The sequence below is a fragment of the Mercenaria mercenaria genome, chromosome 12 (assembly GCF_021730395.1).
Source record: "Mercenaria mercenaria strain notata chromosome 12, MADL_Memer_1, whole genome shotgun sequence".
NCBI classification, from domain to species: domain Eukaryota; kingdom Metazoa; phylum Mollusca; class Bivalvia; order Venerida; family Veneridae; genus Mercenaria; species Mercenaria mercenaria.
The window spans coordinates 73,514,255-73,541,456 of NC_069372.1; the positions used below are offsets into that span (position 1 = coordinate 73,514,255).

The following is a 27,202-nucleotide window of genomic DNA, read 5'->3' on the forward strand; positions in this document are numbered from 1 at the left end:
AACACAGTGGTAGAGATAAGATTGTAACAATGTATATCAGGTTATACCCATGTTCACTGACATAGCAACACTATGTTAGAGATAAGATTGTAACAATGTATGTCAGGTTATACCCATGTTCACTGACATAGCAACACTATGTTAGAGATAAGATTGTAACAATGTATGTCAGGTTATACCCATGTTCACTGACATAGCAACACTATGTTAGAGATAAGATTGTAACAATGTATGTCAGGTTATACCCATGTTTACTGACATAGCAACACTATGTTAGAGATAAGATTGTAACAATGTATATCAGGTTATACCCATGTTCACTGACATAGCAACACTATGTTAGAGATAAGATTGTAACAATGTATGTCAGGTTATACCCATGTTCACTGACATAGCAACACAGTGGTAGAGATAAGATTGTAACAATGTATGTCAGGTTATACCCATGTTCACTGACATAGCAACACTATGTTAGAGATAAGATTGTAACAATGTATGTACGGAACAGAGTTCTTTCTGCAATGAAGAATTTTATTAAACACAAAACTTCCCAATATGCAAAAATAAAACGATAGGGCTGCGTTAGACTATACACGAGAGGGCTTTGTTAGACTATACACGATAGGGCTGTGTTGGGCTGTGTTAGACTATACACGATAGGGCTGTGTTAGACTATACACGATAGGGCTGTGTTATACACGACAGGGCTGGTGTGTGAATTTGATTTTGTGCTAGGATGAAATGAAAAACAAGGCAAGTTTTCATAACGTAGTCTATGTGAAACACATTTTCGTTGACTTTTTTAGCGACTAGAAATTTTTTATCACGTGGATTTGTCAACAGCACGCACAACTTTGAGCTTGAATGTTCAGAGATACTGACGGTCAAAATGGTTGTTAGATGATTTATTCAATGTTCAGTATTTGACATTCATTACGATGAATTTCGTTCAATATCGTCTGTTAGACTATACACGATTTGTTATCTTTGATTTAACCGCCGATTTCAAAGATTTACAAAAAGGTAGAACTTTGCACTCTTCAAAGAGCCGAGTGGTTAACGTCGCTGACTTCGAATCCATTTTGTAGCGTTGCCATATTATAAGCCAGCACCCACACTAATGTTTCTATGACTTTAACTCTATTTTTTCTGGTGGACGGATAGCCCAGTGGTTTGCACACTGGCCTTCCAATCCTGAGGCCGGGGGTTCGATCCCCGGCAGCTACTCGGGAATTTTCAGAAACGCTTTTCAGTGTTTCCCGCCCAACACTGGACACGTTAAAGAACCAGGCTGTCTATTCGCAACGAGCTAGGTTAAGTTAGCCGGACAAGCCTGTATCTGATTTCTGATCTCTCTGTCGTGGGGGCTTTGTCTCACTCTGTCCCTCTGGTCAGATCGCTCTGTGTCTGTACTAGTAGAGGATGAATTATGCGCCCTGTGTGGCTGCAATTGAACTATGTGAAGCGCCTTTGAACGTGAAATTGATCATGAAAAGGGCGCTATATAAATCTGGTATAATAATAATATAATAATTTTCTAAGTAGTTCTTCAACTTTTATAATATCAATTTACATATTATTCAACATGATTGTTTTGACAAATTGTTTTTTTTTTTTGTCCCCGGACCGCTCTCGTGACTGCTTCAAACAGCCACGTTAGAACGAAAACTCCTTTCTTAAAGCTAAGTCACAGGCCTTATATAATATTTGGTCGTACACTCATTTAGATACGTTAACATTTGATTTATGAGTTGTCATAAAAGCATGCAAGCAATTCCACAACAATAACTATATTTAGACAACAACATTCTTGCTTCAGCATATTGCACATTCAAAAGCTGTACTACCAACAATGCACTCAGTCTGTCAAATGTCACTATTTGTAGAAATTATTTTATACTTTCATACTTTTGTAACCATGAAAGACACATGTATTATTTGCTGCATATTCATAGTTATGCACATTCTTTCCATATTTAGTCATTGTGTTGCCTTGTAGAATTCTTTTATGTGACTGGGAAGCCAACCATTTGGCTTTCATAAGGTCGGTGGTTCAACCCTCTGCCAGCTCTATCTAAAATAAATCTTCCTCCGCCATTTAAAGCTAGAGTGTCGGTATATGACCAATAATTCTGTTAGTGTGACGTCGCACCCAAAATGAACATTTGTTAAACACTTTTGAATTTTATTGCTGTTAACAGGCCAAATACCACTTCGTTAAATATGAAATATCTATTACCAAAAAATATAGCTTTATGATATATATCTTTCAATTATTTTCAAATGATACCATAATAAACATACTGTGTGGTTCAGATATGAAGAACAGATGAAATATGATAGTATTCTATTGCACAGCCTGATGGGATGCATAGTATACATATAAACTAAAAATAAATTGTCAAAAGACTGATAACGTTTTCTTTATCAACTTTAATGTCACATCAGCATGCTTATTCGTTACTTCAGAATATAAATATTCTTATGAATAAAAGTTTATTCTCCAGAAAAACACTTTACGAGTGAAATATATGATACGTGTAAAAACATGCACGGGCAATAAATCAGTGAAATTATGGAAAACAGTATCGGTGAGGGTCAGGTGGAAACTACGGGTTTAGCAGAGTTTGACTTTGAATGTATATTTCCTATTATTGTTAATCCATCATCTGGACTTTGGGGGCTTCAGTGTGGTTATAACATACAGACAAAGTAAAATGCATTAAAATATCGAGGTATGCCATACAAACAATTTAAACGTGAAAATATTTAGCGCCACTATTCGAAGAATAAAGGGGGATATTGTACTCGCCCTAGCGTCAGTGTCGTCATTGCATTCAGGTAAACATTTATGGCAAGTTTCTCAGCTTTATCTTCTTAACTCCTGCTCCTGTTATTATCGAACTTCACATAAGGGTTGGTATTTGTAAGGGGAAAATATCTGATACTGTAGGGTCAGGTATTCCAAAGATCAAGGCCACATTAGTCAAAATGTTGTAACGTTTCGTGGCAAACCTGTCAAGTTCACTGTCTTATTAACTACTGCCCCTGTATTCATCAAACTTCACATAAGGATTGACCTTGGAAAAAGGCATATATCAATGGGCTTGGGGTCAGGTACCTGAAAGTCCGAAATCACCGGCATCAAATTTTGTACTAGTGTTTGTTAATTTTCATGAAAATATTTTTGTACGAGTCCCCTCCCCCCGCGCAAACCCTACATAAACGTCTTTTATCTAGCCCCCTTCCAACCCATAACAATCCCCAAACCAAGTTACATTCCCCAAACTTACTTTTCCTTCATATTTCTTCTGAGGTTCCTCCGTACACCCCCTGCCTATAATTCCCATATTCGTCCCCATTCCACACCAAATTTCCACCACACCCCACAAAAACTAATGATACAATTACTTAAATCGTAAATCTGTTATGGTTTCGCAGTATCCTTTACACTCCCCACTTCTACCACCGACCACTTGCAGAAAAATTACGTTCCTTACGTATCTCATATTGTTTCTTAGATTCCCTCATAATCAAAAAATTGCATTTCTGAAACGCATGGTTTTACTTTCGTACATGTATTTATTGTTTCGTATATTTCTTATGGTTTCTTAGTTTCCCTAATAGTCCCTCTCTCTCCCCGCTCTTCACGCCTGCATTTGCTTATCATTTAAGTATACTAATATCTTGGTAAAAAATTTCGAATAGTTGAGTGTGATATCCTGTTGACACCTCTTGTTTTAAATCAGCTGCTGTGTTAACCTTAAATAAGAGCGATGACTTGCAAATAGTTGTTTTTTGCTGTAACAAAAACCCCGGTGTTGGTAACTTAAACCGGTCTTATAACAAAATAACTCTTTAATAGGTTTGTTTTTCAAAATACTTTATGTTGAAAACATTATACACCCGCGCGAAAAACATGTTTACTTAAAATGATAAAGTAGAGCAAGGTCCTTTTACTGTGATTTGACATGATTTAAGAACTTTTTTTTCCAAATGGAAATAAATTGCATTTTTATCATTTTTTAACTGAAACGTCAGTCTCCTCATCGGCATCCATTTAATATTTGTTGGTATTTGAGGTCATATGTATGGAATGCGGGTATATATTCACCGGATGACCACAAAACTTCTTTTTTACGTGTAAACGCGGACCGTGATTTGTGGAGAAAATTCACAATAGTTACACGTGTAATCGTGCTACAGTAAGCTATATAAGTGAAATCAAACTTCAAGGGGGGCCCATTTTGCCAAGTCGTTCATATTGCTAGATAGACATTTACCTTAAAAATGAGAAAAGGGGCTCTATGTCAACTAGATATTAGCTCTCGGGTTACCTGAACTGATCCTGTTCCAAAAAGATTTTTTTTTCAAATAGTAAGAAATGTTGATCTTGAATCTTAGCTCGACTATTTATAGAAGAATGATGAGGGCTATTGTACTCATCCTTCCGCCGGCGTCGGCGTTGTTTTAAGGCAAGATTCTGAGTCTCAGTTTATTTTCTTAAATACCGCCCCTGTTATCATCAGACTTCACGAAAGATTTGATATCTTCTATATAACTACTGCCTCATCCATCATAGCAACTCGCACAATGATTAACCTTAGTGAGGGGCAGAAATCTTTTGATTTAGAATCAGGTGGTTCACAGGTCAAGGTCACTGGGGTCAGATTTTGTAACAGCATTGATCAAATTTTATGACAAGCCCCTCAAATTCACTTATATCTAATAATGTTACTTAGTACTGGTATATCCCTCATACCTAAACTTTTATTCCTCTCCGCTTCCTCGAAAAACCTCTCCACCTTTTACACCCGCTTCTTCCCTCATCCCACACAAATCAATATTTTTACAAGTCTCATACTTATATATGATATTGATTCTAATATACATTCATACCCCACTCCTGCCTCTCCTTACACCTCCCCCATTTTATTTCACCCCTCCTGACCTCCCCACAAAGATTCTTTACACTTATTTATATCTTACGTCTGATTGTGGTTTCTTAGTATTCCTCATCCCCATTCACCTCTATCCGCCACCGCCCCTTCCAGATTCTTTTGTATTTCTCACACTGACACCCTTTACTACTCTTATTACACATCTTCTGTCCCCCTGCTCCAAACAAAAAAGTAAACAAAACAAATGTTTTCTTTCGAAAATTGTCACATTTACATATATTAATTTTCGGACGCGCTGTCCTTGGCAGCTCTTATGAAAAGCCAAAGTACACACTGACTATCTCAAACGTATATCTAGACGTTCGAGACGTAAAGATTAAAACGACAATTTCGAAAGACAGAGAATATATTTGATTTTCACCAGTAAAAAGGCAATTCCTATCGTATACTAGTAATTGTATACTACTATGTTTGCATGTTGTGATACTAGTGGTCAAGAAAACCATGTGTGTTTTTGCATACATGACACAGATTACATTAAAATGACACCTAATGTAATCGATTACATTTTATTCCGGATACATTTTTGTCGAGTACGATTACGGTTACATATAGTGTAATCAGTTACATTACACTAATATAGTATTTGATCTGAAGTGTCATACAACCGCATGGAAAACTGTCTAATACCCCAGTCACACATACGGCGTGGATAGCTACGTCCAGCCACGGGTAGAAACGTAGTAATCTGTATCGATCCGTACCTGAGTCGTATCTCAAAGTAGTAATCCGTATCAATCCGTACCAACACATGGTCAAAATGTATTCAAAACTTATCCCGAACTTGCAAGTTTTTCCAACTTTTGAACATGCACAAAAGTTTGAGTTGCCAGGCGCAGTAAAACGTGGTTCAACGTAGTACTTACAGTACTAATTCGCGTCCTGTATTTTTGTTCCCCGTTTCTCACCATTTTTCTCGTTCTAAGACGTACTTGTACATATTTATTCATGTTCGCCCCCGCCCCACACCCCCACACCCACCACACCCACAGACCAATCCCATCCGCACCGTACCTGAATGCTCGGACATATCAGTAGGTGTGACTGGAGATTTAAAGTTTAATTTTCCGTTCCGTCTTTCACGCAAAAGTTTCATGTGGACATGTGGAAACATAAAACAAATCTTGAACTGTTATCTCACTCTTCACGACATCGAGTGCATAGAACAAAATGTCGTTAATGCCAGAGCAGGAAGATACTGTGCTCTAAGTGATCTGGCGATTTTACATGACCGATATACTGGTTACCCTTATAGGTGTCAGAGCGAAGAAGATCCGCATGTGTGCAGTACATTGTACAATGCCTTTAATGTTAGAAATGCTCGTTGCGTGTTGGAAGCAGGTAGTGTTATGCTGCTCATCAGTTGTTTACAAATAGTTCTTTCCCTTGTTTATATTTGAACATTCCTTACTGGATTAATCTGCTGGTATTTGTTAACAAAAGCCACGTGCATGTTGATGTGTTTGCAGCGTTTAGTGAAGTATTAAAATATGAAGCCAAAAATTAATACAACTAATTGAAACATGTAAAGCTAGCCTGGCAAACAGGTTTTTCAAGAATAGATCTAGTTATTTGCAGTAAAGGCTGTGGCATGCGAACACATGGTATGTGCATCTAATGCGAAACGAGTAAAAGAACATAAGAACAAGACTGTATAATGGGTTTCTTAGAATCCACAGTAAAAGTCAGCAACATTAGGGTTTAATACAGATATTTTATTTACAAGAACACAGACTTTGTTATTTAGTTTAGTCAGATAATCTTTATTTATATGCACCCACCTTCCCACCAAACATGTTTATTTAGATTAGCCCATGTCCGTACGCTGGCCTTCCTTCCGGTTGTCCGTACGTTCGAATTTGCGCTGTGCATATCTAAAAAACGTATTTTGACTATGTCATAAAAATGTTACATGTTTGTTATTCAGCAAGCAAGTAGATTCGGTTTATAAATTATACATCTATTGTAATTGCATGTACACCGCTTACGACCACGAAGGCGAGGTTAAGGTAGCAGGGTACACTTTCGAATTTTGGCCCCCTCAATATTTGTTATAAAGAGAACATCGTGATTTTGGATGCATGTAAATTAAGGTGAGAGATAATGATTATTAATTCTTTAGAAAATATATACAGCCGATACATGTAAAATTCTGGTGTCAGTTGGAAAACTAACTGCTGGTAGCTTTGTATGATCAATGAGACACCATTTCGCGGAAAAATTCAATTCACGGAAGGGTTCTGTGCTTGTTGATTGATACTCAGGAACATTTTCGTTATTTTCCGAAAAAACGAGCTGGATAGGCCCCCATTCCGTTTATGTCCTGACGTTCAGTAAGGACTATTAAATTAAGAAATGCAGTAAAACTGGACAGTGTTCTTGCAGCGGGATCATTGTAGGCTGTTCAAAAGGTGCAAAATTGATGATTTTGGCACGCTATTTTTCATGGATGATGTAAACCTTTCGCTTTGATAACTTTCTTTATTCTTGTATGAGAATCCTGATCTTGCCATTAATTAAAAGCACAAAACATGCACGCAATTTATAAAATAGCCACCCAAATTTTGCTCATAGGGGAAGTGCAATATTGCGACTCGCTACATGTAAGACCGTCCGTGCCCAAAATTTTCGCATCTAAGTGTACCTTGCTACCTAATGTCCGTGATGAAAATGAGTTCGCAAAGCTTTGAATTTATCTAAAAACTTATGAATGATCCACGTCGGTTTATAGCGTATACATATTTTAACATACCCAGTCAAATGTAAAATAATAATATGAAAGTAAATTATTTTCGGTATTTAACCTTACCGATTGTGATCAGCAATAAAAAAAATTGCATATGTCATGAACCAGGTTAGTGTGACCTGGCAACAAATCAAAACTATTAGCTTTGTAATATGATTTGATTTTATTCAGTTTTCAGTTTTAACTAATCACATAGGGCGGGGTGCGGGGTAATTACGAGTCATCGTACAGCTTGCCGATCGGGTAGTCATTTTTAGCTCGACTATTCGAAGAATAGGTAGGGCTATTGGATTTACCCGTGCGTCGGTGTCGGCGTCCGCGTCCGCGTTCGCGTCCCGATTTGGATAAGAATTTGAATGTTTGTATCTCTATAACCACTTGTGGGAATGAATTGAAACTTCACACACTTACATTGCAACGGTTCTGTTTTGCCTTATTTTTACTTCAGAACCCACTAAGTATTGCATTCACTTGCTCACTGTGATAATCTGACATGCAGTGCACAGGTTCCATAACTCTATTTTGCATCTTATTTCTTTTTTTTTTTGACTTGGCATTTTTTTGTTAAGTTTTTGTATGTAAGCTGTTAGCTCAGTACCCACTGGTAGAAATGGATTGAAACTTCACACACATATCCACTGTGGTGAGCTGACATACATATTGTACAGGTTCAATAACTTTGATTTCATTATTACAAAATAATGCCCCTTTTTCGACATACATACTCTCTCCCATCTGCCTCGCGTTTGTAGTGCAGACTTCTTCCCTTACATATTTTAATGGATCCCAATAAAATTTCATACATATTTATCACACCGAGGTGTAAATTTGAAATATTTTTATGAACTGTGTAGAGATGCGTGGGTGGGGGCGGGAGCACTAATCCCGAACAAATTTTTTCATTTACTATTTAAAATGCATGCTGTCATCTCAAAAAGGTTTAGATAATTCAGGCCTGGATCCAGAGGGTTGGGGTCCGTGCCCTTTGCCCTAGTCGACTAAGTATTTACCTATTCTCATAAAAGTTTTGTTCAAAACATGTACCAGATGCCACCATTTCATATCTATATTTTAAATATATCCGGAACCCACCCCGTTGAAGTATACACCCTCCCTTGACTAGCCTCCGATCATTTTTGAACTCTGAACAGCTAAAACATAAAATAAACATGAGCATATTATCGGCGCTTTCAGGTCCGTTTAATTTTTTTTCGAGATGTTTTGACTTGGAAATGTTACAAGTACATCAGAAAACGATGTACTCAAATCCTTCTGCAATAAAGAAACAATATTTGCGGGTGCATGTGTCATACAATATTGGTATCATTCTTGTCATGGTAAATACGGTCGATTCTACGGAAACCCAAGACTCAATCGAAAAAAACAAAAAAGGGGGGGTAGTCGGTACACGTTGCCATCACTAGTTATGATATTATTATGTCTAGATTTATCAGAAACACATGTATTGCTTACTTGTCACTTGAAATCTGAAATGAGTGCAGTTCCATAACTTATTTTGCATGTCTTATTTTTTTTTTGTTTTTGACTTGGCATTTTTGTTAAGCTTTGTATGTAAGCTTTGACTCAGTACCCATGTAGAAATGGATTGAAAGTTACACACATTCCATGTGGTGAGCTGACATACATATGTACAGGTTCAATAACTTTTGGTTCATTTATTCAGAAAATAATGCCCATTTTGTTTGACTTTTATATTCATGGATTTTTTTCTTGGGCTTACATACTCTCTCCCACTGCTCGACTTTTGTGCGCAGCTTCTTCCCTTACATATTTTATGGTCAATAAAATTTCATTACATATTTATCAACGAGGTGTATAATTTGACATATTTTTATGATCTAAGTAAGGATGCGTGGGTGGGGCGTTTCGACTAATCCGTACAATTTGTTCATTTACTATTTTAAATTGCATGTTGTCATTCCTAAAAAGCTTTAGATAATTCAGCCCGGATCCGAGTTGGGTCGTTGCCTTTGCCTAGTCGACTAATTTATTTACTTTTTCTCTATAAAAGGTTTGTTCAAACATTGTACAGATGCACACATTTCATAATCTATTATTTTAAAATTTTTCCGGACCCACCCGTTGAAGTTAGTATACACCCTCTTGGATATCGCTCGATCATTTTTGAACTCTGAACAGGCTAAAAAATATAAATAATACATGAGCATATTATCGGCGCTTCAGGTCCGTTTAATTTTTTTTCGAGATGTTTTGACTTGGAAATGTTACAAGTACATCAGAAACGATGTACTCAAATCCTTCTGCAATAAAGAAACAATATTTGCGGGTGCATGTGTCATACAATATTGGTATCATTCTTGTCATGGTAAATACGGTCGATTCTACGGAAACCCAAGACTCAATCGAAAAAAACAAAAAAGGGGGGGTAGTCGGTACACGTTGCCATCACTAGTTATGATATTATTATGTCTAGATTTTTCATCCATTAAACGACACTTATTTGTTAGATTAGCCTTGAAAATCGGTTCGTAAATATGTAGTTATGGATTATTTTCATTGTGTTATCAGGTTATTGATGGTTATTGATGTTTACTTCAAAACCTGCCTTGGACATTTTTATAAAGCCACATGCTTCTACACTCACTTTGATCTTCCAACCCAATTTAAAATGCAGTCAGTTTAGTACTAGAAAGTTTAACATACAGGGTGTATGCATGTTTATCTTCTCTTAATGCATATCATCATCACCGCCACCAGCAGCATCATTTTCATCAGTCATCTTTTGGTCATGTTTTCGGAGGGAATAGGATTGTGCTTGACAGTCAGTCCACCAGTCCGACCGCGTTGTTGTGCTCGCTCAATAAGCATGCCATCCAACAAGGCCTTTAAATTCTGTTTTCTCCCTCCCCATCACCCTATCCCACTGGGGGAGACATTCTTTTGCCCTGTCCGTCCGTCTGTCCGACCGTCACGCTTCATATCCGGTCAATAACTGGTGAACCATTAGACATAGAATCTTCAAACTTCATAGAGTGATAGGGCTACTGAATAGATGACCCCTATCGTTTTGAGGGTTACTCAATCAAAAGTCAAGGTCGCAAGTGCCTGAACATGGAAAACCGTTTCCGATCATGTTTGCCTGTTCGAGCAATTTGATTGACCCATGCCCCGGCTTCCACGTCCAGATTTGGTGAAATTTTTATAAGCCAATATCCTAGATACAACTTTACACACTAATTCACTGTGATGAACTGACTTGCTATTCACAGGTTGCATAATTCTATTTAGCATTTTTTCAAATACTAATAGGAATGGATTGAAACTTCACACATTTGCTCATAGTGATGATCTGATATGCAGTACATAGGTTTCATAACTCTACTTTGAATTTTACAAAATTATTCCCAATGTTCGACTTCTATCTTCATTCAATTGACGAGGGTGTATGATTGAGCGTTGATGTATTCCTCCTAGTATAGAAATGAAATATCGCTTAAGTATTTTATTAACATCAGGAGTGAAAATTTTGTTCAGGCTATTGAAAAAAATCATAATATTTATACAGTACTTATACGAGGATAATAAAAAGAATATTAAGCAGCGAGAAATATGCATTCGCTCGTTAGTGAGATAATACTGGGCTTCTATAATCGCGCAATATTTCCGCTGCATGCAGATCTCGAGTAATTTTCGATATAAACCTATTGTATAGACATCATTGACATATATAATGTCATTAGGTTATGTTGCAAATGAGATAATTATTCACATTCCAACCAGAAAAGAAAAAGTCATTGTTCAAGTTATAGCCTACCCCCAGATATGCTGTGAGAAACATTGTCATGAATGAGATGATTTACTAGCAATGTCGTCAACGTCATTCAAAACCGTGTGTAACATTCGGTCCAGACAACAAACAAAAATAGAATATGCAGTATTCGACAGTCAAACTCGAAATGACGGATGAAAATCGTCTTAGGGATGAGTCTGAATAAGAAATCATATAAGTGGTACACATTTATTTTGATTTATGAATCTATATACGTGCAGTAGAAATTACGCTTCATTCACTTACACTGTATGAAGTGTTTAACCAGGGTCCAGTGATTATTGCTCTTTCTTGGAGTACATCAAGGTTAACACACCAGTTACCCATGGAAAAAAATGGTGCTCCAATTCCAGGTTTTCCCGATTCTATAACATGCTAGGTTTACACGTATTGACGTAACTGTAACTCAAAAAAAAAGTTAGTGGAGCAGGGGTTAGAATTACGACCAGTGTCGTAGTCCGACGTCTTACCATTGGGCCTTTTCGTCCATATATTTTCATTCATAGGTCACATTTTAATAATTTCAGTGTTCTACACCATGTTCAGAGCCTAACAGCAAATACTTGAGAAAATTCAGGTATTCTTAGATTCAGTTAATTCTGGATGTCTTTGATGTAATAAACACAGACATGCATGGAGACATTCTGTTATTACTCATTCTGCAAAATGTCCTTGGTGCTCTTCTAAACAACATTCTTTGTTATAATGGATCTGAGAGAACAAGCACACTTTAAGTACATCTTGTCTTACAAAGAATGTGCCTTGATGTGTTCCACCCTTATGCCTAACAACTATTGCTACATTTTAGAACCAACATCATTACCACAACGTGTATATTTATCAGTTGCCTACGAAGTCAGAACGGCTGCAAAATTAAAATAGTTGGCTGTACGCATTGCCTTAAAATGTATCCGAAGTAAAAAGACCCATGCATTTCTTGAGAAACAGAAACTGTTAATTAATTACGTGTCATGTTTATCTAATTCATGTTTGTTTCTATCCACGTACGTTCATACTTGGTTGAGGAAATTTCAAACTGCTAACTACAAATACTAAGAGTTCAGACAGGGTGTAACGCTGCACGTGTTACGTAAAGTTTCTTTGGGGATTTTTTTTTAGCTCAAATTCAGTTTTTCAGGTATTTATTATTTTTCGCTCGAGTCCACTTAATTGAGGGAATTAGCAAAATCCAGATTCTGTTTCTTCTTTTATTCAGTTTTCAACAACAATATATGGATGTCCACATAACAACAATAATTTCTAAAAACACAACTACAGTAATAAAAACTTTGTAATTATCTAGTCGGATATCTCGACATGAAACACAGAAGTATATGTCCTTCTTATTTCGTAGGTAAAAGTCTTCTGATTTCTGTTATCGTTGATATTTTATGATGTTCATGACAACAAAATTAACCAATGATATTGCAGGAATCCTACATGTCCCCTAGCAATAAATCTCGCATACCGCGATACCTAGTGAGATTTCACGTGATTTCACATGGCCAGGGACCTTTGTCTGCGTGTCAAAAGATTATTATCTCATAAACAGATATTGAGATTATATAATAAAATGCAATAAGACCATTAACAGATATTTAAAAGCAATTACTTTGACACTGCAAGATTTTATCAATCTAGTAAGAAATAAAACATTTCTATAATGACAGCATGTAATTTTTTTTTAAAGATTATTCACAAAATTTGAGTTTTTACATAGATCTATACAACTATTTTTTAAACATTTCAAAACAAATAATTTAACCGTTGTTTAACACTTATGTCACTGCATGACACAGGTTTGCAAGTTAGTTAATCTGACCGCCCGACATGGTACTTATATGTGAGACTGTAGTTAAGCTGGTGCAGCGAGTTATAGGTGTAGTCTTACAATATGGGGAAAAGGTATCTAACGCGTTGGTCACAAAATAAAACTTGATTTATGATTGTCCATATTTTATGTAAGCTACAGGGTTTCAAAACAGGTATGTCCCTTTAACATTGAATAAAGAAAAATCTTCAAAGATTAAAAAAAAAACGATATTAGTTTTCGCCTCGATTTCACAGCGTTTAAATAAAGGTGGATCTTATATACATTGTATAATGAAATTTATTTGCAAACGAATCATGGTAAATATATTGACAAAACGAAATGCTTGATAAATTGTACTGCTTTAGGTTTGTATTGATTGACTATTCACTTCGATAGATTAAATAAGATATTCTTTTTACATTTTTACTAAGAACTGTAAATTCAACAAACACAATTGTATGATATGCTCTACATTTGAAAAGCTAGACAATACAACTTACCTTCCTGCTGTTTTCAAGTGCTTTCTAAATAATCATTTTAGCAGAAACCTGGAACATTTAAGCGTTTAGAGAGTTTATATCACTTCAAAAGTTCATATGATTCAATTTGAACTTCATCCGGCCTCTCAACTGAAAAAAAAGTCTTCAAAATTCTAATTTTGTTCTCTTCTGCATTCATCACACCGTCTCGGTAACGATGGTTCTATTTCAGGACAGACCACTAACAACGCTTGTTTTCTAAATTGATGTTGAAAATTGTCTCACATAAGAGCAGATCTCTATATTGATGTATGACCTTGATAATTATTACCATCCTGTGATAATATTATATAATTGTACCAGACTGGAGAGAAAATTTTTCGTTTTCAGAAATCATAGTGGTTTTTAATGTCATAATTCACTAAATATTTGAATTACTGAAAATTAACAGTTTAAGGAGCAAAAACCCTTTACTTGGCAGATTTTTCTCTAAAATAAACAAAACCGCCAAACTGTTTCCTCAATCTGTTTAGGATCGTTGATGCACAGACAAATTGACTGCAGCAACAACTACAGTATGGTGGGTAGTTAGTGCCACCGGTATAAATTTGGTTGCGTAAATAACTTAGCTCGAATTCTGAGAAGTTTTATTCCAGAGGGGGTATTCAATGTCTATTAAGCATAAAAACGACAAGAAACGTTTTATATGAGCATGTAGTCAAGTAGGCATACTGCAGTATGTGTTTCAGGTAGATTCAGCCGCGTACTGGCGTATAGGCAGCTACGCACTGAAGGTGTGCATATATAAAAAGTATAAGCCATCTCTGTACTTCAGTAACGTGAAGTTTTCTTTTTGGAACTTTGAACTGCTTCATATTAAAAAAAATGTTAAGCGTACCGAAAACACTCGAAGAGGTGTTCCCGGACTTAAGTACTTTCACTTCCTGCTGGTGTTTAAAGCGCTCCGTTCTCGGCAGGAATCCCGAGTTCTTCCAAATTCTCACGATGGGTCTGGAAGAGAATGTTTCGTTAATGACGAAAATGTCTCGTTAATTCTAAGATATTTATATTTCCAACTTTTTAATTAGATAAACAATAATTCTTGCAAAGCGTGTCTGTAACAATATCAAAGTATACAAAGACTGAAAGATCTTATAAGATATTGCTTAATTAAACCGGATTTGCCACTTTTAATGTAGAGAAAAAGATATTTGCTTATTACATCATTTTTTGGGTTCACTTTTAAAAATTAACCTGTCATATGACAATTAACGTAATTTCGCGTAGGTTTTTTTTTTGACCACACACACATTTAGATATTGTAATTGTTTTATGTTGTCCCAAGGAAGTCTAATTTTAAGCGGGTCTGTGGGGATTCGTGCATTGTCACTCTGGACTTCTGCAGTGCTATTTATATCAAAACTGAACCGAAAAGAAAACCTGCTCGTTTACTTAATGAAAACAGATCTATTTTAGATTAATAAGCATAATGCAAATATGTTATCAAGTTATGTAGATAAAATCTGTCTATTCAAATACTTTTGATTGAATAAAAATGCAAATATTTGGGAGATTACTGCACATATCAAGATGACAGTTTCGTTTGAATTAGAAAGATAGTGACATAATTTCAACATTAAAGACCCACCACAACCTAGTGGCCTACTTTTTCCTCTCACATGAACTTCCTGCAAATCATTTTGATAATACTGGTATAATACAGCTATAGTACAATATGACAGGTGGAATATTTAGGCCCTTTTAGACATTTAGAAATGTTTCATGTCTAATTTATAATTTATTCAGATGAGAAATGATTATAAAGACACAAAATGCAACCTGAGTGGCTCATGTTGCTGGCTTCAAACTAGAGCTACTTCCTATTCATCGTTGTTGGTTCGAACCCTACTCGGGTTCTTAAAATTTCTGAAAGTCTTGAGGAGTTTGTTCTGACAGTGGATACGCCTACGGGTGCATGTGTATTGTACATTGCAACTTATTAAAGGTAAATGGTTTGCTCTTTTTATATATGAAGCGTTTGTACAAAATCTTTAAAGTAAGGTCGTTGCTTTTACCAGTGTGTCTGCTTATGCTTGAAATAATGCCCGTGGGCATCTGGGGTCTGCATACACCATCAGGGGCTAAATCTGGGGTCTGCATACACCATCAGGGGCTAGATCTGGGGTCTGCATACACCATCAGGGGCTAGATCTGGGGTCTGCATACACCTTGCAATATATTTAAATGGGAGTCAATTTACATTAAACTAGCAGTGCACAATGGTTTGGGTATACGGGCTTATTACTTTCAATTTACGCTACAGCGAATGACCTAGTGTGGTGAGACAGGTTAAACGCTTGAACAAGAAACCGGACAATTTCAACGGTTACAGTACTCTGTATAGCATAATGGTGGTTCGCGCGGAACAGACAATATTCTGTTAAAAGACCCGTGTATAATTTAGAAAATCTTCATCCAGAAATACTCCATTTGGCGCCCAATGAACAGTCGGGTTTTTCTGCCTGCTATTGTTTAAATATCCCGGCTTTATTTTCAAGCATTTTATAGGCTGAACATTTCAGACGAAAAGTTTTTCGTAAATAACCGAGATATCTTTTAATAATGTTATCTGCCGCACTTGAACAGGGCAACAACGGGTTTCTGCTTTTGAATACCTCTTATACTGAAATAACATGAAAATTACTTTTAAGTTTTTTCAATAGCATTGCGGTAAATCCGATGAAAATTTAAATCGGATAGGTACTGTGATTGCAATGTGAGTGTTCCAGCAACGTCATCCAGTGACAAAGATCAGTCTGGCTGATACTGTTCATTTGTACTGATTAAACTGCTTATTGTTCATACCCAAAATATAAGATAACAATTTTGTTTGCTTTAGAAACCGAGTGATCTAATTTCATCGTTTAAGCGTGATGTATTTCGTACAAAAGAATATGAAAATGTCCTTCCGCCTTGATACAAAGTTTAGATGCAGCTACTTGACTATATTTCTTTCAGATTTAAAGTACGTTGGCTTAGAAACATATTTTTATGATAAAAAATTGGGGAAACGAAGCAAAAAAGATAATTGCCAGCGTCTAAACGCTGAGTTCCCGCGGTTTTAAGTATGTACAGAAGATAAAACTGCTAACTGTGCATACTTTTGGGAAAGTTTTGCGTGTCGGATTTAGGAAATAGCAAGAGGACGAGTCATGTGCAACATCCGGATCCTTACCTTAATGTTCAGTATCTGTTCTTTTCAGGGATTTTAATATAACTTGGTTCATATATTTCTTATTACTCGGACAAGAGCCCTTCTTCGAGAAGTCAAAAGTTTGTCATTTAAGTCCCTTTCTGATTGAAATCCAGTTTCTAGAACTATTGGACCGCGCTTTTCCGTCCGACCGTCCGTCCGCTCTTTCGTGTTTGGTCCATTACTATGTCGTCCATTAATTAAGGGATTTTAACATTCAATGTTCCTCACAACGAGACAACGTCTCATGCGCAACACCCAGAACCCTAGTTCAAAGGTCAAGGTTACACTTAGTGGTCAAATAACAATAGGGGTTTTTCTGTTCGAGCTATTTGATTGGCCCATGCCTCGGCCTCTACGTCCAGATTTGGTGAAGTTTTTATAAGCCAGTATACCTGTTACAACTTCACACACTTTCACTGTGATGAACTGACTTGCATTTCACAGGTTCCATGGGCCTTTGCGGTCTTAGGTCACATTTTAATAAGTTCACTGTGCTACACCATGTTTAGGAGCCTTACAACAAATGCATGAGAAATGTCTGCTATTCTAGATTTGAATGCGATGGAATGCATATAGACATGCATGAAGACATGCTGTTATTACTCATACTGCAAACTGTTCTGATGCTTTTATAAACAACAACATTCCCTGTTATAACAGAACAAGCACACTTCAAGTACATCTTATCTTACAAAGAGTGTGTCTCGACGTTTTCCACCCTTATTCTGAAGAACTATTGTGTCATATTACAGCCAACGTAATTGTAAATCTTATAACCATAGTGTGTATTAGTTTCCATTGAAGTCAGAAAGATTGCAAAATGAAAAGTTGCTTGTAGGCAGGGCGCTATTATGAATTCGATATAAAAAGACCCATGCATTTCTTGAGAAACAGAAACAGTTATTATGTGTCATGTTTTTTATTTCTAATCCAGGTTTGTTTCTTTCAAAGTACATTCAGAGTTGCCATATTAAGGAATTTCAACCTCTTAACTATAAATACTAACAGTTTAGACGTGGTTGCAAGTAAGTTAACCTGACCACTTGACATGGTCCTTAATGTGAGACTGTAGCCAAAGTGGTGCAGCGAGTTATAGGTGCAGTCTTATAATATGATGAAAAGGTATCTAACGCGTTAGTCACACAGTAAAATGATGTAATATAAAGTCAGTTTTATGATTGTGCATATTTTATGTAAGTTACAATGAGGTTTCACTAAAAACGAAATCTCAGATAAATTGCACTTATTTGACAAATTAAATAAGATATTTTCATCCGGAACTGTAAATTCAACAAACCTAATTGTATGATATGCTCTACATTTTACAAGTTAGACAATACAACATACATTTCTGCTGTTTTCAAGAGCTTTTTGTATATTAATTTTAGCAGAAACCTTGAATCTTTAAGCGTTTCGTGAGATTATATCACTTCAAAAGTTCATATGAGCCGCGCCATGAGAAAACCAACATAGTGGCTTTGCGACCAGGATCCATGCTGTTCGCTAACGGTATCTCTAATAACAATAGGCTTTGAAACCGAACAGCATGGATCCTGACCAGACTGCGCGGGCTCGTCTGGATCCATGCTGGTCGCAGAGCCACTATGTTGGTTTTCTCATTGCGCGGCTCAATTATTATGATACAATTTGAACTTCGTCGACCCTCTCACCTGAAAAGAATCTTTAAAATTCAAATTTTGTCTTCTTCTGAGCTGGTCACAACATAACAGTGGCCGTTGCTATAAAGATAGTCCTATTATTATACCAGATTTATATAGCGCCCTTTTCATGATAAACACGTTCAAAGGCGCTTTACAGCAACTGCAGCCACACAGGGCGCGAAATCATCCTCTACTAGTACAGACACAGAGCGATCTGACCAGAGGGACAGAGTGAGACAAAGCCCCCACAGAGAGATCAGAAATCAGATACAGGCTTGTCCGGCTAACTTAGCCTAGCTCGTTGCGAATAGACAGCCTGGTTCTTTAACGTGCCCAGTGTATAGCACTGATACACGCAAGGATTGCCTGGGTTCCTGACCAGTACACCTCTAGCTGGGTGGGAAACACTTAAAAGCGTTTCTGAAAATTCCCGAGTAGCTGCCGGGGATCGAACCCCGACCTCAGGATTGGAAGGCCAGTGTGCAAACCACTGAGCTATCCGTCCACCCATTACACGCCATACCCTAAAACAAAGCTTGCTTTCTAAATTAGAGTTGAAAATTTAATTGTCTCACATCAGGGCAGATCTGTATATGGATGCATGACCTTGGTAAAAAGTTATTTTCGGTGCGTATACGTTCTTTTGCTAAACTTGTATAATTGCACCAAACTAAGGAATAATTTGTTCGTTTTCTATGACAAATGGTCTCATACTGGGTTTTGTCAATGTCATAATACTAAACCAGGCAAGTTTCCCAAGCTCTACATTCTCAGAGAATGTTTCGTTAATGACGAAATGTCTCTTTAATACTTCCAATTTTTGAATTGAATAAACAGTAATTCTTGCAAAAGCACGTCTTTAAAAATATCAATGTATACTAAAAGATGTTATAAAGTATTGATTAATTCGGATATGCCACCTTATGTAGAAATGAAAAGATTTTTACTTATTTACATAAGTTTGTTCACTCTGCAATATGATGAAGAAAAACATAATTTCGCGTATACACTCGCTGTATATGATCCCACCAAAAGCGGATCTATGGCTTAGTGCATTGTCACTCTGGATTCCCGCAGTGTTATTTAAAACAGAAATGAACCGAGTAGACAACCTGCTCGTCCACAGAGATCTTTTCAAGATTAATAAGCAATTTAATCAATGTAAATGTGTTATCAAATTATGGTGATAAAATCTGTTAAATACTCTTAATTGAATAAAAAATGCTAATAGTTTGGAGACAGTTCCGTTGACTGCTCAAATCAAGATGACAGTTTCGTTTGATTTAGAAACACAGTGACATAATTTCAACATACAAGTTTCTATATATTCGCAGAATGCAAATAAATGTACATGACTTTCAAAAAATTAATGAACGCAAACGATAATGACAGTACGAAATATTTCGAGCTTTCACCATCGTAGTTTCATTCTTTCGACTTTTTCAACATCATTGTTTCGTTATTTTGACTTCTCAACATTGAATATCGTTTGCGGTGGTCTTACCGGTACATCGTAGTATCGCTCTTCATTATATCAGACTTACAAATACTTCAAAAGACTGTACATTAACTGTACAATAATATAATAAAAGTTTATTGCTTTGCAGATATTTTACATGTTATTTACATACTTCGATAATGGTTTTCTTAAATTTAATGACCTTTACGCATGATAAAAAATATATAATGAGCTTATTTAAAGTATGCAATTTTATTTTGTAGCTGTTACAAAAGCGCCGTGGCAAGGATCTCTGGGAAGTTATTCGGTAGAGAGAACTGGGAAATTAAGGACTGTTCCATGCCGAAATTTTAATTTATCCAGACGAGAAACATGTAGTTCAGGAAGTCATGTTGCTGGCTCCAAGTGGCTCATGTTGCTTTCTCCAAGTGGCTCATGTTGCTGGCTCCAAGTGGTTCATGTTGCTGGCTCTGAGTGGCTCATGTTGCTGGCTCTGAGTGCCTCATGTTGCTGGCTCTGAGTGGCTCATGTTGCTGGCTCTGAGTGGCTCATGTTGCTGGCTCCAAGTGCCTCATGTTGCTGGCTCTGAGTGGCTCATGTTGCTGGCTCTGAGTGGCTCATGTTGCTGGCTCTGAGTGGCTCATATGTTGCTGGCTCTGAGTGGCTCATATGTTGCTGGCTCTGAGTGGCTCATGTTGCTGGCTCTGAGTGGCTCATGTTGCTGGCTCTGAGTGGCTCATGTTGCTGGCTCTAAGTGCCTCATGTTGCTGGCTCTGAGTGGCTCATGTTGTTGGCTCTGAGTGCCTCATGTTGCTGGTTCTGGGTGCCTCATGTTGCTGGTTCTGGGTGCCTCATGTTGCTGGCTCTGAGTGCCTCATGTTGCTGGTTTCAAACTTCTTCCTATTCATCGTTTTTGGTTCAAACCTTGCTCGGGTTCTTAAAATTTCTGAAAATCTTGAGGAGTTTGTTCTGACCGTGGATATGCCTACGAGTGCATGTATACTGTATAAAGAAACTTAAAGTATACTATAGAATATCTGCGGATAGGGTATGACATGTACAGTGATATTTTCTTTCTGGTCTGCTGCCAGTAATTCTGCAGTATTTTATTCTGTTTGGTCTGGTGCCACTGACCAGAATATAACTTTTATGAAGGTTTGCTCTTTTTATATATGAAACATTCTTAATTTGCGTATGTCACAGTACAAAATCTTTGAAGTAAGGTAATTAGACTAGTCTGGCTACAGAGTGGATGACCGATCTTTCTCGGCTCTTTGAGAAGAAAAGGGACCTAACTATACAAAATTTGAATAGTCTCAGGAGTTGACTCCTGTGAACAAAATATGGGATCTGAACACTGACTACCCATGTGCCTGCTTATGCTTTCAATTAATGCCTAGAGGGGAATCTGGGCCTCCATAGAATCTAGTAAAGTCATCATATGACATAAATTGAATTGATGTAACAATAACCTATAAAAAATCATATCACGCCACATAGTTATTCTAAGTTGCAAAATATTTGAATGGGAGTCTATTTACATTGAACTAGCAGTGCACAAAGGTTTGAGTATCAATTAAAGCATTTTCATAACGAATGACAAGGCGGTGTGGGACAGGTTTAAATGTTTGAACTAGAAACCGGACATTTTAAACAGTTACAGTACTCTGTACAGCACAGTGGTGATTCCCGCGCAACAGACAATTCCTGCTATTGTTTAAACATCTCGACTTCATTTTCAAGAATTTTATAGACTGAACATTTTAGACGTAAATTTCTCGTAATTACCGCGATATCTTAAATAATGTTAGCTGCGACACTTGAACAGAGCAACAACTGTTTACTGTTTTTGAAAACCATTACTTATTAAGCGGACCTACTATTCTTCTTATACTGAAATAAAATGAAAATTACTTCCAAGTTTTTCCATAGCATTGCGGTAAATCCGATGAAAATTTAAATCGTATAGGTACTGTAATAGCAAATTAAACTAACGGGAGCTAAGTGAAAAGTGTCACACGGTATTCTCGCAACGTCATTCAGTAATAAAGATCAGCCTGGGTGATACTGCGAAATAAAATACGCCCATTTGTACAGATTAAACTGATTATTGTGCATATCGAAAACATTAGATAACAATTTAGTTTGCTTTAGAAACCGAGTGACCGACTTTCATCACTTAAGCTTGATGTATTTCGTACAAAATACATATGGCCCTCTGTTTTTGATACACGTTTAGATGCGGCTACTTGGATTTAAACCACGCAAAATGGTCTAAATGTATTTTCTTTAAGATTAGATGAACATTGACATAGAAACATAAATGTACATTGACATAGAAATATAATTTTATTATAAAGACTGGGGAAACGAAGCAAATATAATACTTTCTATATCTATACGTTTACTTCCTGTGGTTTCGATGACAAGATGATAATTATTGTTTCAATGTTATCTTTGATTGCGGAAATCCTGCATCCTTTTTCAGTGTACGCTGTCTGTTGAATTTCTTGAAATGATTCACCTGTCTTAAAACCGGGATGTATTAGGGTTACATATTCTATTTTCTAATATCCGTTCCTATGCATACGTTTCTTGTTGTATATAATCAAAGTTCTTCTTCTAATCTGAGTCATGGTCTTAGCTCGACTATACGAAGTATGGAGAGCTGTCCTACTCGACTCAGCGTCGGCTTGTCCGCACCTGGGTAAAAGTTTTGATGCACTTTCTCATTACCTCTGTAATTGCATGATGTATTTGTTTCAAACTTAAATTAATTATTCCTCATCATCACCGCATCATATGGCACAAGGGCTATAATTCTTGGACCAATATTTTATGAATTATCTCCCTTTCTGATTTAGAATTTTCAGGTTAAGGTTTTGATGCACTTTTGCTCTATCTCACTTATTACTAGATGGGTTTGATTTAAACTTAAAACAGTTGTTCCACTTCATCCCCACATCATGTGACAAGGTCTATAACTTTTGCACCAATATTTCATGAATTATCCCCCTTTTACTTAAAATTTCATGTTAAAGTTTTGATGAACTTTCACTCTGTCTCTATTATTACCCAATGAATTTTATTCAAACTTAAAATAGTTGTTCCATATCATCACACACATCATATGATAGAAGGTCAATAACTCTTGCACCAATATTTCATGAATTATGCCACCTTTTTACTTAGAATTTTAGGTCAATTTTAATACTTTTTAATGCTTTTTTCACCATATATTTGTTGTTACTCAATGGATTTGATTATATTTGATTAATTGATTTAATATTTTTGACAAAGACTTAAGCTATTGTCCAATATCATGTTTAACAATGTACCTGTAGTGTACTCGTTAATTAACTTTCTGTTCTGTTCTGTTCTGTTCTGTTCTATATATATTGCGTAGCAACTTCACATATTTTAGCATTTTTCTGATCGCTCGATGTCCGGCGTCTGTCGTCTGTCTGTCGTCTGGCCTCTGGCTTCTGGCGTCTGTCGTCCGTCAACATTTAGCTTGTGTATGCGATAGAGGCTGTATTTTTCAACTGATCTTCATGAAATTTGGTCAGAATGATTAACTTGATGAAATCTAGGCCGAGTTTAAAAATGGGTCATCTGGGTTAAAAAAACTAGGTCACTAGGTCAAATCAAGGAAAAACATTGTGTATGCGATAGAGGATGTATTTTTAAATTGATCTTCATGAAATTTAGTCAGAATGATAACCTTGATGAAATCTAGGCCGAGTTTAAAAATGAGTCATCTGGGGTAAAAAACTAGGTCACTAGGTCAAATCAAGGAAAAACATTGTGTATGCGACAGAGGCTGTATTTTTCAATTGATCTTCATGAATTTTGGTCAAAATGATAACCTTGATGAAATCTAGGCCGAGTTTGAAAATGGGTCACCTGGGGTCTAAAACTAGGTCACCTGGTCAAATCAAGGAAAATCCTTGTGTATGTCATAGAAGCTGTATTTTTCAATTGATCTTCATGAATTTTGGTCAGAATGATAACCTTGATAAATCTAGGCCGAGTTTGAAAATGGATTATCTGGGGTCAAAAACTAGGTCACTATGTCAAATCAAAGAAAAACCTTGTGTATGCGATAGAGACTGTATCTTTCAACTGATCTTCATAAAATATTGTCAGAATAATAACCTTGATAAAAAAATCTAGATCAAATTTGAAAATGGGTAATCTGGGGTTAAAAACTAGGTCACTAGGTCAAATCAAATAAAAACCTTGTGTATGTCCTAGAGGCTGTATTTTTCAATTGATCTTCATGAATTTTGGTCAGAATGATTGCCTTGACATAATCTAGGGCAGATTGGAATATTGGTTATCTGGGGTCAAAAAGTAGGCCACTAGGTCAAATCAAAGAAAAACTTTGTGTATGTGATAGAGGCTGTATTTTTCAATTGATCTTCATGAAATTTGGTCAGAATGATTGCATTGATGAAATCTAGGTCAGGTTTGAATATGGGTCATCTGTGGTCAAAATGTAGGTCACTAGGTCAACTCAAAAAAAAAAAACCTGTGTATGCGATAGAAGCTGTATTTTTCAATTAATCTTCATAAAATTTGGTCAGAATGATTGCCTTGATGAAATCTAATTCAAATTTGAATATGGGTCATCTGGCATCAAAAACTAGGTCATTAGGTCATATCAAATAAAATACTTGTTTAAACTCAAGAGACCACATTTTTGGTCCAATTCTTATGAAAATTGGCCAGAATATTTCTTTCCATGAAATCCCTAGGTCAAACATGTTTACACTGTTATAGTGTGTTTCTCAAGTGAGCGACCTAGGGCCACCTTGGCCCTCTTGTTTATGTTTTCTTTTGGTTATAATCAATACAATTGTCATCTTCCCAAAGCCATGGTATAAAATATGGAGAAGTGTATTGTTGTTTTTAGCTCGACTATTCGAAGAATAGTCTAGCTATTCTACTCACCCTGGAGTCGGCGTCGGCGTCGGCGTCGGCGTCGGCGTCACACCTTGGTTAAGTTTTTGCATGCAAGTACATACAGCCATCAATTAAAGGCATATAGCTTTGAAACTTATTTTTTCTTTTTCTAGGTCAATTACCAACCTCTCTGGGTCAAGTCCCATAACTCTGACATGTATTTTGAGCAAATTATGCCCCCTTTTGGACTTAGAAAATTCTGGTTAAAGTTTTACATGCAAGTTACTATCTCCAAAACTAATGCAGATATTGATTTGAAACTTCACATGTGTCTCCGGGGTTATAATTAAACTAGTTGATAGCAGCAAGTCCCATAACTCTGACCTTCATTTTGGCCAAATTATGCCCCCTTTTGGACTTAGAAAATTCTGGTTAAAGTTTTGCGTGCAAGTACATACAGCTATTTCTAAAAGGCATATAGATTTGAAACTTATTTTTTCTTTTTCTAGATAAATTACCAACCTCACTGGGTCAAGTCCCATAACTCTGACATGTTTTTTCGAGCAAATTATGCCCCCTTTTAGACTTAGAAAATTTTTGTCAAAGTTTTACATGCAAGTTACTATCTCCAAAACTAATGCAGATATTGATTTGAAACTTCACATGTGTCTTCGGGGTTATAAAACTAGTTGATAGCAGCAAGTCCCATAACTCTGACCTTCATTTTGGCCAAATTATGACCCTTTTGGACTTAGAAAATTCTGGTTAAAGTTTTGCGTGCAAGTACATACAGCTATTTCTAAAAGGCATATAGATTTGAAACTTATTTTTTCTTTTTCTAGATAAATTACCAACCTCACTGGGTCAAGTCCCATAACTCTGACATGTTTTTTGAGCAAATTATGCCCCCTTTTAGACTTAGAAAATTTTGGTTAAAGTTTTACATGCAAGTTACTATCTCCAAAACTAATGCAGATATTGATTTGAAACTTCACATGTGTCTTCGGGGTTATAAAACTAGTTGATAGCAGCAAGTCCCATAACTCTGACCTTCATTTTGGCCAAATTATGCCCCCTTTTGGACGTAGCAAATTCTGGTTAAAGTTTTGCGTGCAAGTACATACAGCTATTTCTAAAAGGCATATATATTTGAAACTTATTTTTTCTTTTTCTAGGTCAATTACCAACCTCTCTGGGTCAAGTCCCATAACTCTGACATGTATTTTGAGCAAATTATGCCCCCTTTTGGACTTAGAAAATTTTGGTCAAAGTTTTACATGCAAGTTACTATCTCCAAAACTAATGCAGATATTGATTTGAAACTTCACATGTGTCTTCGGGGTTATAAAACTAGTTGATAGCAGCAAGTCCCATATCTCTGACCTTCATTTTGGCCAAATTATGCCCCCTTTTGGACTTAGCAAATTCTGGTTAAAGTTTTGCGTGCAAGTACATACAGCTATTTCTTAAAGGCATATAAATTTGAAACTTATTTTTTCTTTTTCTAGATCAATTACCAACCTCACTAGATCAAGTCCCATAACTCTGGCATGTATTTTGGGCAAATTATGCCCCCATTTGGACTTTGAAAATTCTGGTTGAAGTTTTACATGCAAGTTTCTATCTCCAAAACTAATGCAGATATTGAATTGAAACTTCACATGTGCCTTCGAGGTTATAAAACTAGTTAAGAGCAGCAAGTCCCATAACTGATATGCATTTTGGTCAAATTATTCCCCCTTTTGAACTTAAAACTCTTTTGATATTTAACCTTTTTGGGTAATATTTTCCTGCTTCTGGGACAATATTTCGAATAGTCGAGTTTGGCTGTCTTACGGACAGCTCTTGTTATACTTGGCGGAAGAATTTTAATTAGAAAAATAATTTTGTGCTGAATAAAGCAGTAGTGTTGATTAAAGGCATTGGAATGTAAATCATTAGCTCGACTATTCAAAGAATAAGTAGAGCTATTGGACTCACCCATGCGTCGGCGTCCGCGTCCGCGTCCCGATTTTGTTAAGTTTTTGTATGTAAGCTGGTATCTCAGCAACCACATGTGGGAATGGATTGAAACTTCACACACTTATTCACTGTGATAAACTGACTTA

The 27,202-nt window shown here is 36.4% G+C and overlaps 1 protein-coding gene across 1 annotated transcript in view; it reads left to right on the plus strand.

Annotated features, from left to right (window-relative positions):
• Positions 1–27,202, plus strand: part of LOC123533901 (uncharacterized) — an 85,046-nt gene that overhangs the window by 16,837 nt on the left and 41,007 nt on the right. The window lies entirely within an intron of this gene.